Raw genomic sequence first — 24,699 nt, 5'->3', positions numbered from 1 at the left:
TGTGACAAACTATGCCAGATGCTGTGTCCCCTGCAAAGCTGAAGATGTGTACAAGATCCTGACACCCACAGTGGCTTCTACACTGGGTAAACAGGCCACTATAAGAACGACTGCCTCAACTAATATGCTACTAACATGAAAACGGGCAGAAATTTGGCTATTCATTGGGCCCAACTGCAGGTGCAAGCCACTCTTCCACCAGATGCGTGTTGTTCACAGGAACTGGAGCTATACAAATGCAGATAAAAACAATGAAGTTTGAAAGTAGTAGAGTTGAACTATATTCTGCACAAACAGTGCTACTTCCAGCGCTGGTACCTTGTAGCTACAATTCATGGCTGTCCCACCATGCAAAGGCACTATTCTTGAATTATCTTCTATTTATGGTGGCCATATATTGCAAGTACATATCATCCACATTGTGTGCAATATGGTTAAATGATGTCAACTGTGATAGCCATTCCTAATCTGAGATGCAACAAAAGAACTAATATAGGCAACAAATTGTAATTCAAAAAGACAACCAGTGCACAGGATAAGTGACAGACTTCCTTTTATTGAACAAAAGTCACATGTGTGTCACATGTCAACAGCAGTGGGTAGCAAACTTGCAAGCTTGGGTGACAGAGGCAAAACTTAGTGAAATGCTACACTCATACTCAAATGTAAAGCGGCCTACGACATAAAAATCGACATTATATTGTACTGAATGAAAGGGAAAGACTCCATCCAAGAACACACTATGGCACCACATAACTGACATGGTGTAAAGATGTTAACATGCCCTCTCAAAAAAAGAAAGAAACACTTAAAACATGCCTTAAAAGGCAATGTGCAGAGTCTGAAAGCAAGGAAAAACAACCCAAAAAAGGTTTCGCTAAGTCTTTCAATGATTAAAATTGTCAAACTGTCTTGTCACTTCTTAATGAATCTGCACAGCTGAAAAGGATGAAAAGAAAGCCCAATAGCAGGGCCACAGAAAATGTCACCAAATAAATAAACCTTGCTTACCAAGGATACTGGTTTAGTTGTCCGACTCTGCACAATAATTGTGTATGAGCTTTTCTTGTTTAGAATGGTTTAGCAGATAGCAGAAAATATGGACATGAGAGCACCAGGTGCATGCATAGTCGATGCACAAAAAGCCACTGTTTTCTTATTTTTATTTCTCTACTATTCACGAATATTTAAGTGCCTTAATAGCACTGCTAACATCCTACTGCAAAACACAAGATTGGGCAAGTTGTGGCATATCGAAAATTGGAATTTCACTCATACTGTGAAAGTGATGCAAAAGATGGTGAAATATGCGCAGGAAGCTTGCTTCATTCGGTGTTTGTTGAAGTGAACACTTACCAGTGCAAGTCAGTAATCTCCTTTAAAGAAGTAAAATAAGTATGAGTCGTACTTATTTGTGGGAGTTGCACCTCCCAGTGTTGAAGTGGAAAGACTAGTTTTCTTCCTCCTCTTTCACATCCAGACTTGGTCACTGGTCTCCAGAAAAACAACCCTTTAGCTTCTTACTGCTGAATTAATTTGGTTTTCTCAAATCTATATTTGAGCCACCCTTGCAAGGTCTCACGCTCTGTCCCATCAACCAGCCCCATCCAGTAAATCTGAGAAGCCAAGCATTAGAAGATTAATAAAGCAGATGCACCCAATCACTGTCATTACATGTAAGAAGAAAAATTAACATAGGACTGCCTTCACAAGTGGGGAAAGTGATGAGTAAGAACTTGAAGGCGTGGACGCCAGCTCTATATACAGTACGCAGACATTGAACAGGTGTTAGCCAATCATGGCACCTGTTGGCTAGATTGCACTCTCCAGGATCAGTATTCACCATGACTGTACCTTCAGCAGAGTGGCTTAAATGTAGAATTGTGGACTGCCAATCTTTTGATCATATTGTGATGCGTGGATTCAAACATGAGAACTTTATCTGCAATATTCTAGCAATAAATTTGGGAATTAGAGTGACAACACCAGTAGACATCAAAACCAGGGGAGTTGGCCCATAGCAGCTATTGGTGTAAAAAAGAAGACTGGCATAAGAAGGATTGAGATGTGCACGCTACATGCCTTTGTTCGGTAGTGTTCCACTACTTTGGTGCTACAGTTAATGATCTCTAATGAGTTCAAGGAGCAAGAATTTAGCCCAGAAAAAAATATTACGCTTAACAGCTGTATCATTTTGCCTATGCTGCTTTATATAACCCTGTCCACACTGCTAGGAAGGGAAGCATAGCAGAGGGCGGCAGAAAGTTAGGTGGGCGGATGAGATTAAGAAATTTGCAGGAACATGGCCACAATTAGTACATGACTGGGGTAGTTGGAGAAGTATGGGAGAGGCCTTTGCGCTGCAGTGGGCGTAATCAGACTGATGATGATGATGTCCACACTTACCTAAGGCACATGAGTGGCATCCTAAAAAAATTGAGCTTTTGATGTTGCTTTGGAGAAAATTAATCTGTTTTAGCCTAACAGTATGTATACATACTGCGCGTACCTGCATTCGGTGTACCTTATCACCAACTGTTAAGTCACCTTCTTACCTCATCAGCGAATCACTCCTGCAACCAAGTGTGCTGGTCCGGGTTGGTTTGCATGTGCTGGTCCATGTGGTTTGCATAACCAAGCAGCACACGAGTCGCTTGCGTCCTCTTATGCAGTACTATTATTTTCATTGTAAAACAACCAATATCAAAGTAAGTCTGATCAGCCTGCATCAATATGCTAGAAATTTTTAAGCACTTAAGGTGTGTTGGTTGAATGTTCAAAGCACTTCACCACACCCTTGGCCACTAGACTTGTACTTTCCAGTATTACTTGCTAATCAACTTTCGAGGTGTTTACGTTGTTTTTCTGTGCTGTAAGATTAGTTTGACAGTCCTAATAGAATTGTTAATGTGAAGGTGTGAGCTGTTGTATTGGCCATGTCATTCTAAAACTGTTAGATCTGACACTGTCAAAGCATTTGGCAACATTAATAAGCTTCACCTCACTATATATACATGTATTGCGGTAGGACCATTCAGCATGTGAAAATAAAAATACCGGCAAATAGAGAGTTGGAGAGCACCTGAGATTATAGTAAAGCGGGCGGGGCAGTATCTTCAGGGTAACAAATGTGTTGCGGTGAAGTTATTGCAGACGTATATACACATTCATTCGTCCCAACTTCGCACCGAACCCTGCGTCCCGTTGCTAAAACTAAGAGCGCGAAAAACGGGCAGAAATGCAGCTGAACATCACAGGGCACAGTATTAAGTTCCACCTCATTGTGCTTATCGCGCCCTTAGTACCAATAATATTAAACATCTACTGTGCATTTCGTGGAATTCTGGCAGATCATGTGACGTCACTAAAGCTCCGTTATGTTCACAGCACTACGCGATAATTGTCGTAAAGCCCACGATAAAAGAAGAAGTCACGGATAGTGCACTAGCGCTGAACACAATTGAAAACATGCGCTGCCCTATTTCAAGGACGCGAGAACAGTTGTGAGCAAACACCACCTTTATCACTATATTACTTACGTAAGTCGTGGCGAAAAACACGTGCAATACCTCCGCCTACGAGTCCCGTCAAGTACACGTGCAGGTGCGATGTGATGACGCTGCCGAAAAGGGGCGAACGCGACGAAGCTGCTGCACAGAGCCGGTTCGCAAATTGCATTGCCGAGGCGCTACGCCACTTGAATATTTCAATCGTCAGCACCACTGAATTCTTCAGAAATACGTATCTGACACCACCAGAGTTCACCGAGACTTACGGCCGACATGCCACACCACTACTACTGCACGACTTTTAGCCAACAAATACTGAACCCACTGCGGAGACACACGACCAGCGGTCGGCGTGGGCCGGAGATTCAACGCACGCCACGGCATCGCGGTTCGCAGAACTTCGCTGCCGAGGCGGTAGGCCACTTCGACATTTCAATTGTCAAGGAAGCACGGGTCACACAACGCAGATTCTGTACTGCCAGAGCTCATCGAGGCGAAAGCCGCACTGCCGCATCACCACTACTCGCGGCTTTCCGCCAAGCAACACAGAACCTACAACCAACACACAAGCAACGCAATCACATAAGCAACGTTGAACAACGCGCGGTCCGCGCGAGCCGGTGAACGATCACGCCGAGAACGAACACGCCACGGCGTCGCTCGGCGCCATCATCATGCCTTCTCAAAAGTCCCTAAACGATGCTGTCCCTAGGCACCTAGGATCAGGTCACGTGAGGGATTTTTGTACGACAATTAGACGCACGCCTGTGTGATGACTGGTTGCCTGCAGCGGAACGACTGCGCTGAATTCTTGGCTGCGAGGTTTGTTGAGTGCGGGACTTTCTTCTTCTGAGCTTTGCCAGGCTTTTGTTAGTGTCAGAAACAGAGCTGGTAATTGTGGTTGTCGTTGATGCCGGGTTAGTTTGCGGCAAGACAATAGTAGGCAGTAGAGAAAGCAGCATTCAGAGTAGCCATGGATTGGAAGTCGTTGCGCAAACCGAAATTGCTGGAGCTTGCAAGAGAGTTGGGTCTGGATGTCTCAGACAAACTCAGAAAACCGGAACTGCTAAGGGCTATTCTTGAGTTAGAAGCTGAGGATGACGAGCTGTCGGAATGCCTTGAGACCATTGAGGAGAGGGAGACGGCAAAAAGAAAGGAGCGCGAACTTAAAGAGCAAAAAGAGAAAGATGAGCGTGAACGTAAAGAGCAGAAAGAGAAACAGGAGCGCGAACTTAAGGAACAGAAAGAGCGAGAGCAACAAGAGAAAGAAAACGAGCGAGAGCAACAAGAGAAAAAAGAAGAGCGCGAACACGCTTTGGAAATGAAACGTCTCGAGGTAGAGATAGAACGCGCTCGTAATGGAAGTCAGGCACACGGTGCAGGAGAACGAGTATCGTTCAACATGACTGACCTGATGCGGCCGTTTAAGCTTGGAGAGGACATTGGTTTGTTCCTGGTTAACTGTGAGCGAACGTGCGAGAAGCAGGGGTTCTCTCAGGAAACGTGGCCACAGCGCTTGCTCACTTTGTTACCCGGCGAGGCGGCCGACGTAGTCGCTCGCTTGAATAGAGAAGAGGCAGAGGATTTCGACAAAGTGAAATCGAGTCTGCTAAAAAAGTACAGGCTGTCAGCGGAGGAGTTCCGTCGGAAGTTTCGGGAAAATGAGAAAGGCAGAAGTGAGTCATATACAGAGTTTGCCTACAGGCTAATGTCAAACATGCAGGAGTGGCTTAAAGAAGAGAAAGCGTTTGGTGACCACGAGAAAGTTCTGCAGTGTTTCGGGCTGGAACAGTTTTATAGTCGGTTACCTGAGAACGTGCGGTACTGGGTCTTGGATAGGCCAGACGTTAGTACGGTGGCTAGAGCCGCTGAGCTAGCCGAGGAGTTTGTGACGCGTCGGGCTCGCGGAGCTAAGGCCGGTCAAAAGGGTTAATTTGGCTCCAAGTTTGAGAGGCCGAAGTTCACACCCATGAGAGCAAAGGGGGACACACGTAGTTCGGATACAAGTGAAAGCAGTCCGACCGAACGTAAGGAGACGGCGGCAACCGAAGCCGAACGCAGAAAGCGGTTCGAGACGAGGCAAGCGCGCGTTTGTTATACGTGCCAGAAGCCGGGTCACTTTTCGGCGCAGTGTCCAGAAACAAAAACAAAAGTCGTGTTTTTGTCATTATGCAGCACTGACGAGAACATGAAGCTTCTCGAGCCTTACATGCGAGACCTCCTCGTGAACGGGAAAGAGTGCCGAGTGCTTCGCGATTCCACAGCTACGATGGATGTAGTTCACCCCTCTTACGTAGAACCCGATATGTTCACGGGCGAGTGCGCATGGATCAAGCAAGCCGTGGAAGCTCATAGCGTGTGTCTGCCCGTAGCAAAAGTGCTTATTGAAGGACCTTTCGGAGCACTTGAGACGGAGGCCGCAGTGTCATCTATGCTGCCCCCCCAGTACCCGTACCTATTTTCGAACAGGTCCGATCACCTCCTGCGCGAAAAGGGGCTTTTGTTTGGTGAGGCTAGCGTTCAGGCCTTAACGAGATCGAAGGTTCGGGAGCTCGCTGCAAAGGCGGTAGTTGCGGGGCCGACGTTGTCGAACAATGAAAAAGGGTCAGAGGCGCAGCAAGCTGATAATCAGAGCACGTCCGAACTGAATAAAATTAAGCCTGTAGCGTTGAAGGCACCAGATACCGGAGAGGAAATGCCCGATAAGGGAAAGTTAGAAGAGCTATCTGCAGATTTGCTCATCGCGCCTACGTCAGACGGACTTAATAGGTTGCTAAAAGTCAGCCGGTCGGCTTTGATAGCCGAGCAAAAGAAGGATGACAGCCTAGAAAACGTGCGCTGTAATGTCAAGGAAGGTATCGCCAGGAAAAATGCTCGTTTTGTGGAAAGAGGTGGAGTCCTGTACCGGAAGTATCTAGACCGCAGGGGAGTGGAGTTCGATCAGCTGATCGTGCCTCAGTGCTACCGTCAGGATCTGTTGCGCTTGTCGCATGGGGGTTCGTGGTCCGGACACCTAGGAGTTAGGAAAACTAAGGACCGTCTCTTGAAAGAGTACTATTGGCCAGGGTGTTTTCGGGATGCAGACCACTTTTTGAGGACATGTGACACCTGTCAGCGGGTGGGCAAACCAGGGGACAAATCGAGGGCGCCGTTGAAGTTGGTACCTATCATTACAGAGCCTTTTAGACGGCTCGTTATTGATACAGTGGGACCTCTGCCGGTAACAACCACGGTGTACAGACACATTTTGACCGTGATCTGCCCAGCGACAAAGTTCCCTGAAGCAGTGCCGCTTAAAGAACTCAGCTCAGTTGAGATAGTCAATGCACTACTGTCTATATTTGCGCGAGTTGGTTTTCCTGCGGAAATCCAGTCAGATCAGGGCACAGTGTTTACTAGCGCTTTGACGACAGCCTTTCTCAAAAGGTGCGGGGTAAAGCTGTTACACAGCTCAGTGTACCACCCACAGTCGAATTCCGTTGAGAAGCTCCACTCCGTCATGAAGCGCGTGTTGAGAGCATTGTGTTTTGAACAACAAACTGACTGGGAGCTGTGTCTGCCTGGGGTGATATTTGCATTAAGGACCGCGCCGCATGCGGCTACGGGGTTTTCGCCAGCTGAGCCGTACGGTCGCTCGCTGCGATCTCCGCTTCGCATGCTTCGAGACGGATCACTGCCCTCTCCAATGGCTGCAGACCATCTCTTCCACAAATGGCCGCTTCCTGCGCTGGAGCCTCGCTTTGCAACAATATTCCTTTGAGGTGCGTTACAAAAAGGGGAGTCTCAACGGTAACGCCGATGGCTTAAGTCGAAGCCCCTAACGTAGGAATCAGCCTCAAAGTTGTTTGTTACTGATGTTTTTCTTCCTGAGGCAGGATTTTTAACATATTGCTTTTGTGTAGTGTTTCAAAGTGATGACGTGCTTTCCAGTGCAATTTTCCAATTTGTGGACGCGTTCTGAGTGCTGGTAGGCTACTGTAAGGAACTAGGCAGTGGTATAAAAGGGGAAAGAGCCTGGCAGGACTTGGTGAGGGTTGTTTCGTGCTTGCTGACTGAGCGGTTGAGTTTCGGCGTAGTTCTAACGCTTGCTGGGAACGAGAACAAAAATGTCACCTCTCCCGAAGTCACTTTGCAGTGTCCTGTGTGAACCTGAACGAGAGAACGAGGCCTTCTCTGTGCGCTGCGCTCAAGAAACGCCGACGGACGCCCGACTTCGGTTATGAGCATCATCGAGCGACATCCCTCCGGACAGCGAATGCAGTCCCCTGACCATCGGGATCTCCTTCCCCCGGCGGGGCGGTCTGTTACGTTTCGCCTACGATGCGCGGTATGGCCGGCGCGGATGCAACGGACGCCGGGCTTCGTTCAAAGCGGCGGACATTTTGGCCCGTTCAGCGCCGATACGCCTCCCCGCCAAGCGCGTCCAGGCATGTTTCAATGCCGCGTGTCTTCAAGTGTGCGTGTGTGTGTGTGTGTGTGCATGTTGGTGCCCACGCTTGTCAAAGCACGGCAGCCGGGGAGAGGAGCTCCCCAAGTGTGAAGCGAGGAGGTCTGACCGGCGCCGGCTCGGCGGATGCGTCACTACACTCGTCTCAACATGTCTCTCAGCCTGTCCGTGCCCAGTCACGTGCGCCTCTATCGAGGCGTTCCCTCTTGCCCTCAACTCGGAGAGTATAAGAGCAGCTGCCCCCGGACGCCAAGGGGGAGGCTCCGATTTCTTCCGTTGAGTTACGTGCTCTCCCGTCTCTCCACTTCGGTCGACCTGACCGCCCGCTCTTTTGCGATGCTAGAATAAACAAGTTGTTCTGTTACCAGTCGACTCATGCTTTGCCGGGACCTTTGGATGCTTCCAGTTGTGCCCCAGGCCGCCAGGCCAACGCTACCCTTGGGACTGGCGACCCATTTGCAACAACGGGTGTCAGCGCCGAGATTACAACACATTCTTCGTTCCATCGCTCTTCGCGCGGTCCTTAAGTTCTTCTCAAGCTTCTTTGTCAGTCTCCAAGTCTCTGCCCCATACGTCAGCATCGGCAAAATGCACTGATTGTACACCTTCCTATTCAATGATAACGGTAAGCTTCCAGTCAGGAGCTGGCAATGTCTGCCGTATGCGATCCAACCCATCTTTATTCTTCTGTGAATTTCCTTCTCATGATCAGGGTTCCCTCTGATTAACTGACCTAGGTAAACGTACTCCTTCACAGACTTTAGAGGATGACGGGCGATCCTGAACTCTTCTTCCTTTGCCCGGCTATTGATCATTACCCTTGTCTTCTGCATATTAACATTCAATCCGACTCTTACATTCTCTCTGTTAAGGTCTTCAATCACTTGTTGTAACTCGTTCCCAGTGTTGCTGAACAGGACAATGTCATCTGCAAATCGAAGGTTGCGTCTTCTCATCTTGCGTTCCGCCTAATTACATAATTAGCCTTAGTTAATCAAACATCTTCTCAAATCTTAGAATTAGATGAAAAGTGTCAATGAGAATTCACCGTCGATACTTACTCCTAAGCCTTCCCAGTTTAACAGTTTGAATACTTCTTCCTAGCACGCAGTGAGTAGCTTTCGAGAGATTAGGGCTATAGAATGGCTACCGGGATAAGGAAAGCGCAGTCGAGGACGGCAGTAGTGTAGGTAGGGCGACGAAGTTGGGAAATTCGCGGGCGCTAGTCGGAATCGGTTGCGCAGGACAGGGGTAATTGGAGATCGCAGGGAGAGGCCTTCGTCCTGCAGTGGACATAAAATAAGATGATGATGATGATGATGATGATGATGATGATACGGGCATGAGTGACGGCGCCGTTCTATTCAGGCAGGCGCGATCGCACGCAGTTTCAACTATTTCTACAGCTCCCCCGGCCAAATATTATCCGTGTGCATTTTATGGTATTGAAAGAGAAAATGACAATACCTCTTTAGTACAAATATATATGCACGTATGTAGTACCAGAATATGCACAGCCGGCATTTTTTCTGCGGCGCTAAGAGTAATATCAGTGCCAGCCGCCGTACAAATGCCCACTGTGTTTCCGGGGGTGCTCCCGTCGACAGTGCCTGGCGACAGAATGAAAAAAAAAAGAAAGGGGCGATGCTAATCACATAACCTCGCAGCGAACAGAAACGCAGAACACTTCGTGTTTACTGCAGAAATAGCGCATCGACGCTGCATCAGCGCACCGGCGACACGCACATATGTAAGTTGCGCCGCTTGTATTCCAAGCAAAATGATGTCCGCTGGAATGAGGTGCCGCCTAATCACTTTATTAAAAACCACGTGCACGATTAAACGGACAGCACCAACAAGAGTTCTGATTAGAGCGACGTTCAACTGCAGTGCATGCTGTATAGCGACGGTGTACACCGAACCGCCTCGGCCGTGCTTGTGCTTGCATCGCAGCTGGCGGCAGAAAAGCAGATGTTTTCTTCTCCGGGTGAAATTATTGCGAGGAGGGGGCAAAGAGGCAACAACGGTAATAAAACATTGCGGCTTGGGAGCGTACGTCGGCGCCGTCAGCTACAGATTCGAAGTGAATCGGAAAAGGCCTATAGCGACTGGTGGCAAGCGATCACCGGCGTCGAGGCTGTAGTGCACTGTAGTGAGGCTGCCGGCGACGCGAGAGCGTAGCCGCGACCACTCGCACGCTCGCTGAATGACCACGTCGCTGTGCCGTGTGTGACGGGCAGATCTCGCAGTCCGCCAGCAACACCGGACGGTCCGCGAACTGCAAATGGTGAGTGGCCCTGTCGCTATAGCGGGGACGCGCCGCCTTCAATTCGCGCGGCGCCGTGGACACCAGAATTGAGCGGCTCCAACGAAATCGACGTCGCTCTGTTTACGAAGGAACTGCCATTTGCTTCTGGAATATGCAGAAGTGGAACAAGTGATCCTTTGTTTGGATTCCGACGGCGTTTATAGCTTCTTTTCACTCGTAAATTTTATTTCACTGAAACAGACGAATGGCCGTTTTTAGGTGTCGTTTTCTCAACCTAGAAAACAATTTACTGTATGCAGTCCTCGCCCTTTTCGAGTTATTTGGATAAAGGAACTGTTACAGCGTGTCGATCCTTTTGAAACCGTATACTGCAACACGCGAGCGGTGGTGAACACTCGCTGCTGCTGCTGCTGCTGCTGCTGGTACACGGCTCTGATGCAGTTTTCTGCGCAAGACATTTCTAGGACATCTTTCGCTGGTAAATTCGTCCTCGGTAATCGTAGCCTCTTCACTGTTTTCAATATCACACCGAGAGAAACGAAAAAGGAAAACAGGCAGACTTCGCTAAAGCTGCAGTTTCGTAAAACGTAAGAAGGTGCTCGCTGCGGCCCCGCATCTACCGTAACCGCCACACGAGCGCCTTCGAAGGGAAAGAAGACTACAACGGCCAACAGAGCAAGTGGTGAGACACAGTCAGAGCAAGTGAATGATCCCCGAATCCAATCACTTGAGGCGGAAAATCAACCGCCCAGGCGCGAATTTGCAGAGCTTCAGGAGGCCTTAAATAATTTTAGAGGGCAAATCTCGAACCGCGATGACGATGAAATTAAAGCTCTAGGCCGGCTTGCTGTCAAATCCAAGCGTAAAGCTCCCAACAGGCTACAAGACGAGGATCAGACGAGACACAAGACGAGGATCAGATGTCGGAGCTTAGCGAAGCCCCAGCTACAGCCAATCCACCCATTTCTTGGGAAATCCCCCATCGTGGGTAGGAGCCACAGGTGTCACAGGCTACAACAACAACAGCTACAGCCGCCGATCCTAGTGCCAAAATAAAGTGCAGAGACAAGCTAGCTTCCATAGAAAAGACCCTAGGATGCATGATGGAAATTCTCTCCGGGATAGAGACTAGATTAACTTAACTAGAAAGACCCAAGGCCCAAGCCAAAGGCAAGGCTTACGGTGTCGACAATACAGACTCAGGCAAACCCGAATGCCGAAGGTGGGGCTAAAGGGCTAATTGATCACCCTCAGTAGGAAAAATGGCGAACGCGGATAGCAACAATCTAAAAATCTGGCAATGGAACTGCGCAAGTTTCCAGAGGCTCAAGGCCCCGTTGGGACAGCTTATCAGGTCTGTTGCGGACAAGCCGCAAGTTATATTGTTACAGGAAAAGCTATGTAGAGCAGAAATTTCTCTCTCAGGGTAACGCACGGTAGCATACAGGAGAGTAAGGGGCAGAGGTATCGCTACCCTAATCAGAACGAACATCTCGTTCCTTTAGCATGAGATCCCCGCGTACAAAGTGGCCCTCGAGGCCCAGCTAATAGAGATCATGCCCTATACAACAATCAACTCTAACATTTTCATTCTCATTGTGTAGAGCGCACCATCGAATAGGAAAAGAGACTTCAAAACATTACTAGCAGCGCTTCTGGGGCAGCGAGAAACACGCCTCTCGTTGTTGCGGGTCACTTTAACGCCACCAATACGGAATGGGGGTACGGTTACAAGAATGAACAAGGGACGAACATGGCCTTCAACGCTGCAGAGCTCGGCTTAATATTCGTCACAGACCCAAGGCTCCCCACCAGATCCGGTAATTCGGTCAGTCGACATTTTCGTCGGTCAGTCGACGGTCAGTCGACGGTTTAATGTTCTAAATCTAGTCCTAAACTGCTCATATATTTGACGGACTATTTGCTGTGCTCCTGCAGCCCTGATTGGCTAAGAGGCCCCTACCTCCCACAGTGCTGCAAACAGCTTGTGAAACGAAGTATACATAGTCACGTGACAGGTTTATGTTTTACCCTGCATCCAGGAAGCTGAGCAGAAGCTATCCAATCAAAGCTGGTGGTAAGTGGACGCTAGCGGAAAGCGCCCCCACTCTCTGACGACCGCCTGCTTCCCTTCTCGTGGGCGCGGGACGTTGCTTTCTCTCCGATTCGAAAGACGTCGCGTTTCCTATTGTCACACGAGCCGGCGGAATTGTTTTTGGCTCTCGTCGGCACGCCTAAGTTTGCGGACAAAGTCCTTGCCATGCTTGTCAATTGTATTTGCAGTTCTCGGGCGCCAGAATACAGATGCAAGGCCTGCAAGGTGCAAGATGCAAGGTGTGCAGGTCTGTAAGACGTGCCTCAAATTGGGACACCGAGCTGGCCACTGCTCCACACCGGACGTCATAATTTGCGAGCAGTGTGGCACCGACAATGCGGTCACCTCACACCCATGCTCTCCCTGGTGTGGGGGGTTCTGCAACCGTTCGTCAAGAGCGGACGTTCGACGCATGGGCTCCGTTGACAATCTTCGATTGCGGCGGATTACAATACTGGATCACCGTATATTTACCATCCACGGGTTCCCTTCAACGCCTGGAATCGCCTGGTACCACCAGTGAACCTGTGAGTGCCATATTCTCGGCGGTAAAGACTGTCTGACTTCTCAGCACCACGCGAAGAACGCTAACCCTAACGGCCGAGTGGTTTGGGTGCCTCACCGCAGCAGAGACGCAGGTGCGCCAGCGGATGCGCGGCATGGCGTTCGCGCAACGCTGGGTCTAACGACGTTCGCCGGTGAGTGCTCCCGCTTCACTCATGACTACCGCGACTACTATGAATTCCCTAAGAGGCTACGACCCGACATGGACTTCAGTCATGTACCAACATCCCAGCAGCAGCTGATGCCCCCGCAGGATCTCCCGAAGGAAGACAACAGCCATGGCTGGAACACATGGTCCCGGCGCAACAACGAAAGAGCGGCGCAAGCTAAATCGACAGCTCCCAAGCAAGAGCCGGAGCAGAAAAAACGCCGAGAGCCTCCCGCACCGAGACCTCCGCGTCTACCGAGTTTAAAGAATTTTCCATCCAAGGTCATCATACGACCTAAAACCAAGGTGGATCTGCAATCTGTGGCTCCACGCTCCTTCGATCTCGAATTTGGGATCCAAGCTGCCCTCGACACACCGCTACAAGAAAAGCCAACTCTGCGCGTTGTTAGCCAGCAGAACATTATAATGATATGTACTCACTGTGAGGAAGATGCGTTCCGCCTCGCCAAGCTTAATAGTCTGCACCTCGACGGCAAGAGTACAACAGTCACCGCCTACGTTGCCTTGCCAGAGGATGTTTGCAGGGGTGTAATGCATAATATCAAGCCTGAAGTGGGTAATGACTCTATCTTCCAAGACGTCTCCTCACCCAGCCATACAATCCTGGGAGCGCGCCGTCTGGGCAAGACTACGTCGGCAGTCATCGTCTTCGCCGGCCAGAAAGTTCCATTCACAGTCAACTACGGGTGGTCATAGCGCCGCTGCTACATCTACCAGAAAACGAGGGCGGCTTGCATCAACTGCGGAATGCCAGGTCACCGAGCAGACGTCTGCCCGAAACCCAAGGGGGCTGCTTGCCAGAACTGTGGAACGCCGAGTCCAGATCAGACGCACGAGTGCGCACCCGTTTGCGCGTTGTGCAAGGGTCCGCACAAGACTTATTCAAGGGACTGCAAGGAGAAATTCCACAGACCGCTGAACAAGAACGCTAGTGCCACGTCATCAAACGCGGCATCAACAACGGAACTTGAAGAAGGTAGGAGCAGGCCGAGGCAAAAGAAGCAGCCTGAACAGCGATGGCGAGGAGCGTCGTCATCAGTCTCCCACTCTCGTTCCACCTCTCGCGGCCGTTCGAGCTCGAGACGCCGGGCAACCGGCTCCAACCAGAACGCCAGTCACGTGGAGGCGGGTAAAGAACAAGGGAAGGAGAACCTCACGAAGACCACCGGGGCGCTGAAGACGTACTCGCGGCAGCTCTCAGATTCGAAGGTGAGCTTTGTAGAGTGGCCTCCCCTCCCCTCGTCCTCCCCGCAGAATAACACGCAGTTGGCAGCACTCAAAAAAGAGATAGAAAGTCTTAAAAAACAAGTCGGCGCTTCAACAATCCAAAACCAAGAGCTTAAGCGAGTCAGCTACTAATGCAATAACGCCGGTAACTCAGCCGACTCCTCAAAGCCAAACACAGCAGGTACCTAGCTCCCAGCCTGCCTTAGGCGGGTCTACCAACAAATTATCCAAGAACTCCTATCCTTCAAGGAGGAGTTTCGAGCCTCCTTGAACGTGAACGCCCAATTCCAAGAAATTCGAGAGCAGATTGCAAACAACAGACGATACACGGAGACGGCAATTTCTGCACTTCGGAAGGAACATGCGGATAAAAGACATAAATCCAAATTCGTTCGTACAATGCAAGTGGACGAGCCCTCCGATACGGACTCACCATGCTAGCCAAACCTAGAATAAAGATCTGGCAGTGGAACTGCCGGGGCTACAGGAGAAAGCAGGCGGCTCTTAATCTCCTACTATCTCAGGAATCTGACCCACCGGCAGCTATCCTAATTCAAGAACCCCACCTAATACCTATCAAACTCCAAGACTATGTGACTTATCAGCAAGACCAGTTAACTGCCACGTTAGTGCACAAACTATACACTGCCATACTGCACGACCCTTTCGAGCCGGATATTGCGCACTGCTATATTACTATTCTTCCTCTCCAAAGAGGAGCGACAAGCACGCATGTCTTGAATGTTTACAGCCCTCCCAAAGACAGGCACGCAGGATTGGGTTCCCTCATAAAGAAATTTCTGAGCTTAGCGGGCCATGCCCCCTGCGTGATTGGGGGCGACTTCAACGCACCGCACCCTTCATGGGGCTACCCGGCGGCGACACCAAGAGGCAGAAAACTGGAATGGAAAACTTTATTGACTCTTTTAAGGTTTTAGCGGGTCGAGGCCGAAGTCTTCATTCTTGAAGCTTGGGTCCTCTTCAGCCATGGATGGGCCCCTAGTCCAGGGCTCCACTGAGCCGGGACGCCTCGCACGCGTGCGCTATTAGAGCTCTTTGAGCCTCTAGCTCGCGGCTGGTGAGCCAGCTCTCCCATTGCTCCGCACTTGGTGTTCTGTGTTTGTGGAATGCCTGGTTTATTCTACACTCTGTTAGATGTGGGGCCGTTTCCTGAGCCTACTTCGAGTTCCGCAGACCACATCGAATCGCACCACAGCTAAGTAAGGAATGCAGAAGCACATGCCACATTCCTGAGGCACGGCACGTGCAAACAAGTTGGCGGACCCCACTTCGTACGCCGCCGGTGGAGCTATTCAATGCTTGACTCTTCCAGAACGCGAGGGGATAGCCCGGCACTGTTGCAAGTAAAGTGGGTCCCGAAGCAAGACGGCTGTGATGTACCGGGAAGGCCTGGCAGCGTAGCCCCCATAAGCCATTGTGCAGACGCGTTGCAAGCCAGCGAGGCAAGACCGCAGGGAGAAGTAAGACACCGTGAAATTCTGCCCGCCTTGGTCCGCCGTCACCCCCACCTGGCTATTGTGGCGGCGAGTTGTAAGTCAGGAAGGCAAGACCGCAGGAGGACCAAGCGGCGACTCTCTTCGCCGGGTATGACACCATCGCACGGGCGCCTACCATTGGCCGAAAATGGCGGCATCTGAGCGGGCTCGCCCATTGGCCGAACGTCGTTTTAAGCCAAGACACCGAAGGGCTTAAAAGACGCAGACCGGGAGCATTCCTAGAGAATTCCAGAGCATCCCTGGATTCATCTCTCTCGAACTTCTTGCGACGGGCCGCAGCGTCCGAGTTGCTGCCGGCCCGTAATGACTCTACTACTGTTAATTGACGCTCACTGTAAATAATGTAAATTAAACCTCCCAAGTTTTTTTCATCCCGACGTCCTCCTCAACTCCTACAACTGGCGCCAGCGGTGGGATTTCCTCCAACTCCTACAACTGGTTGCTAGCGGTGGGATCGCCTCCAAAATGCATCAACTGGTGGCAGCGCTACGGATCAATCTTCGTCGAGAGAAATCCTGAAGAACCCGGAACAGCGAAAAAGAGCCTTCGTCCAAAGGAGTCGCGAGGAACCGGGAAGAGCGAAGAAGAGAGAGCCTTCGTCGAAAGAGGTCCTAAGAAACTGGCAGTAGCGAAGAAGAGCGAGCCTTCGACCCAGGGAGTCCTGAGGAACCGGGAACAGCGGACCAATGAACCGGATGGCAGGGTGCTGCAACCGTAAGTGAGCGCGTGCTTTTTTTCCTTTTGATTCGCCAGACTCAAATGTTGTGTGTTCATTTTGATAGCTCTGGGAATCGGGAATTTGTTGCATTGTGTGTTTGCACAAATTAATTAAGGAAAACAGTTCTAACTACCAGTCGGGGCAGCTGCCATGGATCTTAGAAGGTTGACGAGGTTAGACTTGGTGTTGGTGTGCGACGATTCGGGAGTTGAGGCGGACGAACAGATGAAAACGCCAGCTATCATGAAGGCGATTCAAGATAGTGGCAATGATGATAAAAGCATTGAGCTTGCTTGGGAGGTGATACAAGAACCACGGGAGCGTGAGCGTCGAGAACATGTGCGTGAGCGTCGTGAACGTAAGAGTGAGCGTAAGCGTCAAGAACGCGAGAATGAACGGAAGCGTGAGCTTCAAGAACTACTTTTAGGTGTGAGCGCCACGAACGTGAGAATGAACGCGAACGTGAGTATCAGGAACGTAAGCGTGAGCGTGAGCAAAAGTATGAGAGAGAGAAGGCAGCATTGTTAAAAGAGATACAGTATTGTGATCAGTTCAGCAAAAGAATGAGGAAGTATCTAGCGCATTTTCGCCAAAAGCCGATGAGAAGAGTAGTGCCTGTGAGATTGGCTGCCCATTCATAGGTGAAGGGAAAAGGCTAGCTGCTAACGATGCCTTAGTGGCAACAGAGGCCGTTAAAGGCCGTTGTGAAAGCGACGAGGTGCTGTGCCAACAGAGGACTGTAGAGACAGCTAGGCCAGCTGCGAACAAATTGGTACAGTTACCGCGCGTGTGCGTCGCTTGCAATGTTAGCGAGGTTGCTAGCGAAGAAAGAAAAGGGTACTGCTGACCCGACAGACGCGAGCACCCATGTCAGGTCAGATCTGCGTGCCGAAGTGATGTGCCAGCTGGACGATGCAGTTGAGAGTAGTTCTCGGGGTGGCGAGCTCCGTAGCTCACGAGAGAACAACTGCATTGTTCAGGCATCGGTGCGGCTCTCCGCCAGTCTAGGTAGCCTAGAGATGGATGATTTAATTAGGAATCATTCGGACTGTGCGCGTGAGACAGCGATCGAGACCGACGGGCTGTGTGTCGATGCACAGCGTGAGCTGGGCAATGCAGTAGAGGGCAGTTCGCAAGAGTGTGAGTTGCATAACTCGAGTAAAGCCTGCTGCATTGTTCAAGAGTCGGTTGAGCTGTCCGCTAGTCGAGGCAAAGATAGAGTAGATTTAAATGATAATCACTCAGACTGTGCGGGTAAGAGACCGATCCGGGCCGATGAGATGTGTAACGGCCAGCACGAGGCACGAGAAGGTGGCATAAAAGGGCATTTTAAGAGAAAGCGCCGCAGAAAGAAGCGCGCTAAAGATAGGAATGCGGTGACTAATGTAGCGCCGCCAAAGACGGCGAGAGACCCTAAAGGGCAGGGCGCGAGGAAAAGAAAGGTGCGGTCGTCACTGACGATGTTGACGCATCCTAAACGTTCGAGCCACAGGTCAAAGGGGGACCGAGAAGCATGTTCTGCACGGACGCGGACAAAGGGCACGAGGCAGTTAAATTCCTCGTCGTTCCGTCGTTCTCTTCGAAGCTCAGCGTGTAGTTCAAAGAAGCGCAAGGTGGCAAGTCGAGACCAGGTGGGGAGTAGCGACGCGGTCAATCGAGTTCGTGAAGAAAGAGGGGCGCCAGGACGCAAATTGGCAGGAGATTGTAACGTCTTGGAGGAGCTGATAGTGAGTCAGCCCTTTTGTTGTTCCTCGGTAGCCAGAATACCTTTCACACCGCGACCCCCTCGAGTACGGCTCAAAGTATGAGTCAGTCAAAAACGTTTGAAACGGGAGGCCAAGGGAGCTTCCGTAGAAATGAGGTGTTTTTGTTTTATTTTTGAACATTTGCAAATTTTCGCGATTTGAGACTAAGAATTTCTTTCAATATGTAAAAGTATGAGTTTTGTTTGCGTTTTGTTAGAGAAGCTCGAGATTTGAAAGATGCGTTTTTTTGTAAACATGTAGTATCGCGAGGTGTTCATTAATAAGTAGATAGGCTTTCTTTTTTTTTGTGTGTGTGTGAGTAACCTGAGTGTCAAGGTTATCGGTGAGAGGCCTATCGTAACGCGATAGGCCTCTCACCGATTAGCTAACCTTCTTTTGTTTATAAGCGTTTTTTTTTTTATTTTCTAAGGTTAACCGCGTAGGTTTTCAACGAGTGCATGATTTGCACTGAGAAGCGTTCTTAGTTCCATTAGCGCGTGTCCTGTGCGGGCGGAAGGAAGCAGATGTTTGACTGGGTTGCTCGTGTGTGTTGAGGGCAGCCGTATTCTGACTTCTTTAGTGAGCGGGCGTGGAACGAGTTATTAGTGGACGCATTTTTTTACAAAGGGTTTTGCGGAGTGCGTAAGTTACGCATATTAAGTTCTGGTTTAAGGTACGTGTCCTGTATGGACTAGAGAAAGACACGTGAGTAGGTGTAATGAAAAGTTTGCCTACAACGCAAATACGCGTTCTTTTTAGTGACCACAAGGCTAGCGCGCTTGTGATTACGTACTTGTGAGGTTGACCAGACTGTTCAGTGGCACCAATACGTGCGATAAGTACGCCACTGCGATAGGATGAAAACATGCTGTTCGTGTAGTTAGGCCACTTAAGTTATGTTCGGCTGTTTTCACTGTTTGTTTGCAACGGCAACGACCCGTTGTTTTGCTACAACAATAGCACTCTGGTCTTGTCGGCATTCGGGGAGAAATGGATAGCGGTTTGGAAGGGTGGTTGGAACTGCTTTGTCAAAATTGGGGAAATAAAAGATCAGGGTTCATTTTGACTCAGTAATAGCCTGGCGAGTCAGGGGTGAAGAGCCTGCGCTTACGTGTGGTGCAGCGCTGTGTTGTTTTGTTTGTTTGACGTATGTTCTCCAGGGCCCAGGATCCCGAAGGTTGTCAAACGAGGCTCGACACCAGTACCCTGCAGGTTCTTTCAGCGTTCCTCATGGCCAGCGAATTGAGTTCACCGGCCATTCCGAACTTCCGGGGCGAGGACGAGCTGTTAGATATGGGGCCGTTTCCTGAGCCTACTTCGAGTTCCCCAGACCACATCGAATCGCACCACAGCTAAGTAAGGAATGCAGAAGCAGATGCCACATTCCTGAGGCATGGCACGTGCAAACAAGTTGGCGGACCTCACTTCGTACGCCGCCGGTGGAGCTATTCAATGCTTGACTCTTCCAGAAAGCTAGGGGATAGCCCGGCACTGTTGCAAGTAAAGTGGGTCCCGAAGCAAGACGGCTGTGATGTACCGGGAAGGCCTGGCAGCGTAGCCCCCATACGCCCATTGTGCCGACGCGTTGCAAGCCAGCGAGGCAAGACCGCAGGGAGAAGTAAGACACCGTGAAATTCTGCCCGCCTTGGTCCGCCGTCGCCCCCACCTGGCTATTGTGACGGCGAGTTGTAAGTCAGCAAGGCAAGACCGCAGGAGGACCAAGCGGCGACTCTCTTCGCCGGGTATGACACCATCGCACGGGCGCCTACCATTGGCCGGAAATGGCGTCATCTGAGCGGGCTCACCCATTGGCCGAACGTCACCGAAGGGCTTAAAAGACGCAGACCGGGAGCATTCCTAGAGGATTCCAGAGCATCCCTGGATTCATCTCTCTCGAACTTCTTGCGACGGGCCGCAGCGTCCGAGTTGCTGCCGGCCCGTAATGACTCTACTACTGTTAATTGACACTCACTGTAAATAATGTAAATAAACCTCCCAAGCGTTTCATCAATGACGTCCTCCTCGACTCCTACAACTCCCATGTAATGTGGTACAATGTTGGTTTAGCTCCACACCACGGACAGGTTGCGCTATACTGCGTGGGGAACATCCGACTTAGTATGTGCAAGTTTGGGAAGGAGCCCGTTTGCAGTCTCCGCCATCCTGCGGCCTCCTCCTTTGTTAATGCTTTATGTGGAGGAGGCCGCATAACTGGAAGTAGTGACGCAAGAAGGGCTATCGATCCTCACCGATCCCACTTACCCTACGAGGCTGAAAAACAGTGTTAGTAGAGACACGTGTCCGGACCTGACGTTCACCAAGAACATAAACAGCGCAATTTTGGATACCGAACAGCGCCTGGGAAGCGATCACTTCATCCTCTCTCTGGAGATAAGCACAAACGCGTGCAAACGCAAAATAGGTATCGCAAGAATTGCGAACTGGGACAGGTGGAGACAAGCCCGGGCATCTACTGCAAACCCTATTGACAAACCTATAGGAATGGGTTAAGGGTGAGGTGCAAGCTTTGAAAGCCTTTACGAAAGTGGTCTGCACGACAGAAGACTGCCCAGCGGTCGATCCGCACCTTCTTCATTTATGGGAAGCAAGACACTCATTGACAAACAGATGGCGAAGACAACGGCTTAACCGCAAACTCAGGAAAAAAATAGACGAGATAAACAAAAAGGCAGAATCCTACGCCATATCCTTGGCCAGACAGAACTGGAATACGCTCTGCGATCGTATTCAGGGGAAGCTAAATGTGTCAAAGACTTCGAAGCTCCTGCGTGTCCTAATCAACCCCAGCAGCAGCAAGTCGGCCACTAAAGACAGGCTCACGAAGGTTGTACACACCATCCCGGGTATGGACACAGAGTTGATGGAAAAGCTCAAGACCAGGTATCTGTGCACGGACCCAGTTGTGGAACAACCGGAATATTCTGGGCTGCCGAATGCGAAGCTAGACATCCCACTCACGAAAGAAGAAATCAAAGCAGAAATAGCGGCCATGAGAAAAAATGCAGCTCCAGGTCCAGATCAAATAACAGCAAAGCTCTTATTTAACCTCAGCGATGACACCATCACCTCGCTGGTGGAATGCTTCAACGAGCAGCATTGGGCTACAGGAACGCTACCAATATCCTGGAAGACGGCCGAGGTTCGGTTCATTCCGAAGCCGAACAAGCCCCTTCAACTGGATAATCTAAGACCGATATCGCTGACCTCGTGTTTGGGCAGGCTCATAGAGAGGGTCATCAACACGAGACTCAGTAGATACTTAGAAGAGAATAACCTCCTACCTAACACTCAATTCGGCTTTCGCCCTCACCTATCGACCCAGGACGCCCTCTTGTACCTGTAAAGGATCTCCTTGAGACACCCCCCAAGTCACAGACAAGGGCCATCCTGACACTTGATTTGAAAGGAGCGTTTGACAACGTTCTGCATAAAAATATTCTTCAAAGCCTCGCCGACACCAACTGTGGCGCCAGAACCTACAACTATGTCAAAAACTTCTTATCAGCAAGGCAAGCCACTATAAACTTCGGTGCAATAAAATCAGATCCCATCACTCTAGGCCCGAGAGAAACTCCGCAAGGGGCGGTACTATCACCCCTTTTGTTCAATTTGGCTATGAAAGATCTCCCATGCCTTCTCTCCGAAATCCCGGGTATCAAACACACATTGTATGCGGTTGATGTCACTGTTTGGTGCAACTCGGGGTGTGACGCCGAGATCGAGGAGCGTTTTCAAGCAGCAGCGGACACGGTGGACCAGTACGCCAGGGAAAGAGGCCTCCAGTGTGCGCCGGAAAAGTCCGAGTTGCTCATCCTGAAGAAACCGAGGACACCCCTGGCGCAGAACATCACGGTGTATGTAGACAACCACTCAGTACCGAAACCCACGGAGATCAAGATCCTAGGGCTGTATATCCCGCAGTGGCGACAGAACACCACCACTATGAAGAAGCTTACAACATACACCGAGCAAATCCTCCGGATGATGCATCGTATCAGAAATAAGCACCATGGCATGAAGGAAAGGGACGCCATCCGCTTAGCGCAGGCTTTCGTGATTTCTCGGATAATTTACGGGACGGCATTCCTTAACTTCTCCAAGTCGGAAATTCAAAAGTTGGAGACACTGATCCGGAAGGCCTACAAGACGGCACTGGGTCTACCAAACTCCACGCCAACGGCAAAGCTCATGGCTCTAGGAGTACATAATACTCTCAAAGATATGTGGGAAGCACAATGCCTCTCACAACTCTATAGGCTCGCACTCACAAAACCAGGTAGAGATCTGCTCGAAAAGATCCATATTAATCTGCCCTATACGATAGACCAAAGGAAAGAGGTACCACGTGATATGAGGAGACGCATCAACATGTACCCCATTCCGCGGAACATGCATCCCGCATATAACATCGAAAGGAGAAAAGCAAGAGGGGAAGCCCTGCAGAAGAAATGGGAGGAACAACCTAACACCTTCTATGTGGACGCCGCAGGGCCAAAGAATGGAGTGATGACTATTGTGGTCCTAATGCCTTCAGGATCGATGGTGAATTGCGCCTCGATGAAAACATCCAACCCCACTTACTAAGAGAACACTCTTAGGAGACTACATACTAATACATACCCAACGCCAGCTAAGTTACACCAGTGGTACCCTACACTATACTCCCCGCAATGCCCACACTGTGGAGAGGTAGCTAACCTCTACCACATGGTGCCGGCTTGCCAATTTATTCCCATAGTTGACCCCATTCCAAATCCCTCTAAAGAGCAGTGGGAGGTTATTCTGCTCAGCGATGATCCTGACCGTCAGCACTGGCTGGTGGGGAGGGCCAGCGCAGCAGCAGTAACCAGTGGGCTACCGGAATAGGCGGCCCACCCACGAGTTCTACGAATATCCTGCAAATAAAGATGTTTTCAATCAATCAATCTCCCCGGTGTAAATCCTGTGGTGGGGTTCATCCTACAACTGAACCGAAGTGCCCGCGACGCCAGCGACAATACTTCAATCGAGCCTCGGTCAAAAAGCCATCGAAGATGAACAGCGAGCAACTGGCGGTCTCCGTCAGCGCGGCTCATTCATTGACAACAACTCCTGCTACTGCTTCGAATACGCGGTCCAGATCCCACTCCAAGGCACGGGCAAAATCCAAATACCGTTCCTGATCCCGCTCCTAGTCGTCCTCCGCCCGCGATCACGTGAAGCGTCAGGCTGCCCCGGCATCACAGGCATCCCCCCAGCCCTACAAGAAGGTGCTATTAAGCAAGCCGGCAACTTCAGCAACTATCCCGGACCATCAGCAGTCACGGGCCACGGAGAACACCAGTGCCAAGGCGGTGCATGCATTTGCGCGTCACGCGCAAATGCATGCACAGCTGGACGTTGCAATAGAGCGCACAAACGCCAGAATACAGGCAGCTATAGAGAGCGCGCGGCAGGAGTCTAGTGCTACGGCAGGACATCATTACCGTTATACACGCATGAGAGGAGAGGACACACGCCCTGTTCGCCGAGTCACTTTCATCCCTGAGCGTTGGGTCTTGCATTTCTTCGGACGAGAGAACCCCGAATGCCTCCACCTCATAGACTGCTGTTTTGTTTCTGGGTCCCACTGATGCAGCCATTCTCATCCCCTGTCACAAGGCGGGAGAGGAAATCGTCTGGGTCAGTTGAACAGCCCTCATATAACCCTCACCTCACCTCACCGAATAAACCCTCATATAGCTAGTGACTCAAGCTGGTAGGCAACTCGGGCCGATTGTCAGTTGGGTCACTGGGCTGGCGTAAGATTAAGATTCAAGATGCCCCTTACAACCTACATGGATCGCAATTAAAAAAAACGGCACATCGAATGGCTTGGAGTCCGCGGTGGCGCCAAAGATCACCGACACCCAACGGCGGTTAACCGGAGTGCTCCTGCGGAGCGCCGTTTCCAACAGGCCTCGAAACGCACTTGGTCTGGCTGAAGAGTTACCACGGTGGCGCCAATCACCTACACCCTTGAGGCTCTCGCCTAAGGTGCTCCTGTGGTCTGCGCCGCGTAGGGCCTGGAGTGAAGACAAGCGAGAATTGGCATGGAGTCCGCGGTGGCGCTAATCACCGACAGCCAGGCTCTGCTGCTCCTGCGGGTAACCGTTTCTCGGAAGCGGCCATGGTTCAGCTCGGTACCCACGGTGGCGCTAGTCACCGGCAGCCAGGGGCCCGCCCTGCTGCTCCTGTGGGCCGGTCGTCTTCAACCCGGGCCCGACACGCGCATATCTGGCTCGGAACGCGCGGTGTCGCCACTCACCGACACCAGAGACATTTGTCCATTGTGTTCCTGCGGCGTGCTTGGTTCGAGGACACCATTGGAAACGCACATTAGCTCGGAGTCCGCGGTGACGCTAATCACCGACACGCGTACGCAAAGTCGTGCTCCTGC

This window comes from Dermacentor andersoni, chromosome 3, assembly GCF_023375885.2.
Source record: "Dermacentor andersoni chromosome 3, qqDerAnde1_hic_scaffold, whole genome shotgun sequence".
NCBI lineage: Eukaryota > Metazoa > Arthropoda > Arachnida > Ixodida > Ixodidae > Dermacentor > Dermacentor andersoni.
The sequence above is the reverse complement of the archived record's forward strand: the minus strand, read 5'-3'. Positions refer to the sequence as shown.